The sequence below is a fragment of the Octopus bimaculoides genome, chromosome 24 (assembly GCF_046866305.1).
Source record: "Octopus bimaculoides isolate indiv1 chromosome 24, ASM4686630v1, whole genome shotgun sequence".
Classification (NCBI taxonomy): Eukaryota; Metazoa; Mollusca; class Cephalopoda; order Octopoda; family Octopodidae; genus Octopus; species Octopus bimaculoides.
The window spans coordinates 10,123,747-10,128,139 of NC_142951.1; positions in this window are offsets into that span (position 1 = coordinate 10,123,747).

Consider the following 4,393-nt stretch of genomic DNA (forward strand, 5'->3'; position numbering starts at 1 on the left):
CCTCGTTGTTGTTGCTGTTGTTGTTGTTGTTCTTCTTCTTCTTCTTCGGCTTAAACAGTCAAACCCAGAACCCGCATATACATTCGACTATAAATTCTCCAAGATGGTGCCCTCAGCATGGCCGCAGACTAATGACTGAAGCCAGTAAAAGATATCTATCTATCTATCTATCTATATCTATATATATATATATATATATATATATATATATATATATATATATACACGTAAAGAGAGCCTACGGAAGAGCATGAAAATTGTACATACCCAGACATGTGATCATATACTTAAAATCACCACCAGTGATATTCTTATGACTCTTAGACTTCAAAGGGAGAAAAAAGCAAATCACGCGCAAATCACTGAAAAGGCAAATGACGATGACACATCAATCAGTTAATTAATTAACTAATTAATTTATCAATTAGTAATAAAAAATCAACTACAGCCATGCGAGCGTTTTTAATGGCGGAATAAACCTCTTACTATATATATGTATATATATATATATATATATACACACACATATATAGATAGATATAGATAGATAGATATACATATAGATATAGATATATATGTATATATATATATATACATAGATATATAAGCATACGTACACACACATGCGCACACATACGCACACACACATGCACATATATAAGTCATATATTTGTGTGTGTGTGTGTGTGTGTGTGTAGGTTTGGTTTTGATCGTCGCAAGAAGTACTCGATTCTACAGTAGAGGTTAGTATTTTACGTGTGTTGAGTCTGTCGCTTGTCATTCTGAGTTTCCCTTCTGGTTGCTCAAGGTCTTTAAGAAGGTCATGACATGAAGCTCATCATAACCTGCCTTAAGACCTTGTGCACCCATAGGCGAAACTCAAAAGTAGCAATAGAGAGATGTCATATATATATATATATATATATATATATATATATATATATATAAAAGATAATAAGAGTGAAAAAACTACAGAAGGCTTGTGTTACATGGTTAAAGTATATATTTAAATTATGTCAGAAAAATATTATAAAAATGTTATAAAATCTTTTTGGTATATAAACATTGTATTTTGAGAAATAACCGGTTCCGTGTTGTCTTTTCAAATTTCTCTACTTCATTGTAACGTGTTCGCTCCAGTCTGAGAAAGAAGAGTTCTAGATAGGGGGAGGTAATTAGGGATTTCTTCCGGTATAGGGGAGATAATCGAAATCTAGGAGGTGGTAGAATTTGATTAATTTACTATGGTTTTGTTCTATATTTTTTCCCCCTTTTTTCTCAGTGGGGTGATGAATTTCCTTATTTAAATGTGTTAGCAATAGTTAAGTCTGGGTTTGTATTTTTGAATGAAAAAGGTTATATATATATATATATATATATATATATATATATATATAGGGTGGAGGCGCAATGGCCCAGTGGTTAGTGCAGTGGACTCGCGGTCATAGGATCGCAGTTCCGATTCCCAGACCGGGCGTTGTGAGTGTTTATTGAGCGAAAACACATAAGGCTCCACGAGGCTCCGTCAGGGGATGGTGGTCAACCCTGCTGTACTCTTCCACCACAACTTTCTCTCATTCTTACTTCCTGTTGTGCCTGTAATTCAAAGGGTCAGCCTTGTCACACTCTGTGTCACGCTGAATATCCCCGAGAACTACGTTAATGGTACACGTGTCTGTGGAGTGCTCAGCCACTTGCACGTTAATTTCACGAGCAGGCTGTTCCGTTGATCGCATCAACTGGAACCCTCGACGTCGTAAGCGACGGAGTGCCAACAATATATATAGGAATGGTAATATTAAAATATCACCACGAGTGGCAAGCGAATTATCAGCCGTATAGGCAAATTAATGGAATATATACATACAATATATGTACATATATACACAAGGGTACTACATGAGTACATATATCGCTAAAGACAGAAGTCAAAAAATTCTTCTGTACCACCGAATAGTCACAAATCTATTAGAACATGCAATCAAAAAATGTTTATATATATTTACACGCACATTTTTACCTCTACATATATATCACGCACCCACATTTATTTTCTCCCCCCCCCCCTTATACACACACACACCCAAGCTTGAATGGGGCCGTTTGTCAGCAAAACCGCAAGAGATGACATATTATTAATTTCACACTACATAGTTTATTTTTAAACTAATTCGGTTTTCACGAGACACGAGTTTCGTGCCACTGCGTTCGTCAGTTACGAACTGTGTTCACTTAGCGTTCAAGTTAAATTGAAATAGCGATTTTTTTATTATGTCGATAGCAGTCGTTCTATAGTATTGTTTCATTAGTGTTCCGTCTAGCTATCGCAATTTAATATAACCTTTTTTCGGTAATATTTCCTCTTTGCCACACATTTTGATATGAAATATAGTTTTCAAACGTTGGCATATGATCAGCAGTTTTGGAGGAGAATGTAAAGGGAATTACATCAACACCAATACTCAGTTGGAATTTATTTTGTCGACACCAGGAGAATGAAAAGTAGATTGGACCTCGTCGTAATTTGATCTCAGCACGTACAGACGGACGAAATCGAGTTAAGCGTTTTTTCCGACGTGCTAACAATCCTGGAAACTCGGCGTCTTAATGTGATATGTCATATTAATTACGCAGTATCAGTGTAAAAAATACAGCCCCACCAAATGCAGGACAATGCATTCGCGTGAGAAATTAAATTTTAACCAAAATCTATTTACACTGTTAATAGTAGGAAATGATCACACGTTTTTCTGCGATCGCTTTGACATCTGACGCCTGGCACATCATGCAACTATGGCGACAGTGTCAATCTGATGAAGCGAATGAGGTTATGTACAGCACAAACGTTTGACCACTATAAACAAATCATTTGTGTAGGCTGATGAGCAAGAAATTGCAGAACTCTCATCTGTCGCCAATAAAAAACACAGTCCAATATATAATAATAATAATAATAATAATAATAATAATAATAATAATAATAATAATAATAATAATAATAACAAATATGAAGAAGAAGAAGAAACAACAAAAGCTATAAGAAAAATGAAATCCAAAACTAAAACTAGAACAGCAACGGACCTTGATAAAACGATGGCAAGAAAAGCCCCCTTCATAGTAAATACTGGGCTAAACTAAACGCAAAAGAAATAGACAGAGAAAAATCGCAGCAATGGTTGAGAAGCTCAGGACTCAAAGTAGAGACTGGAGGATTTTTAATTGCAGCACAAGACCAAGCCTCCCCACCAGAAATTACCAAAAACATATAACGAAAATAAACATAACAGGTAACTGCAGAATATGTGGAGATGGACAAGAAACAATAAATCATATTATCTCTGGCTGCCCAGTCCTGGCTAAGAAGGAATATATTCACAGACACGTCAGAGCTGGGACCTATATACCCTGGATGCTATGCCAACACTATGGAGTAACAACAGAAAAAGGATGGCATCAACACACGCCAGAAAAGTTCACAGAAAACGAGAAAGCAATCATACTCTGGGATATGCCAATACACACAGATAGAGAAATAAAGGCCAATAGGTCAGATATAGTTGTCAGGGATCATGAAGAAAAAAATGCTTTCTAATTTATGTACCAATACCAGCATATGACAACGTTTCTCTAAAGAGAAATGGAGAAACTTTCAAAATACAAAGACCTGGAAATAGAGGTAACTCGAATGTGGAATTTAAAAACAGAAACAATTCCTATCATAGTGGGAGCATTTGGTATGATAAAAAAATATTCAGACAAATACATAATAAAAACACCAGGACTTACAACTATATACAACATACAGAAAATTGCACTACTGGGCACTGCACACATCCTACGCAAAACACTTTCAATACAGTAACCATTTTAAATAAGTAATGTTGTAGGGAGAACGTACAAATAGCGCTGAAGACAAAGATATTTTCGCACGACAGAGAGAGAGGGAGAGAGAGACATAGACTTAAAGAGAGGAAGTATCGCAGAGGGTGTAAGTGAGAAAGAGAAGAGGTAAGTAAATACAGTGAGAAAAGGGAGAGAATCGCTTGAAAACTGCAGAAGCCAGAGGGAGAAAAATCGGTTAAAAATTGCAATTTTTACAGAAAAAAATCCATGTAAAAAACCCGGTCGGTTTCTCACATTACGCGGTACTTCTGGCGGAAATGTTATAGTCCATGACCATTCTTGGCACATAAGTAATGTTTGTGTAAAATTGGTGAAAATCGGTTCAAAACTGTAGAAATGCATACGTACTGCACACACAGAGAGAATCCCTTGTTTTACACACACACACACACACACACACACACATATATATATATATACACACACATATATGTATACATATGTATGTACACATTATGTGTATATATATACATCTATCTCTCTCTCTCTC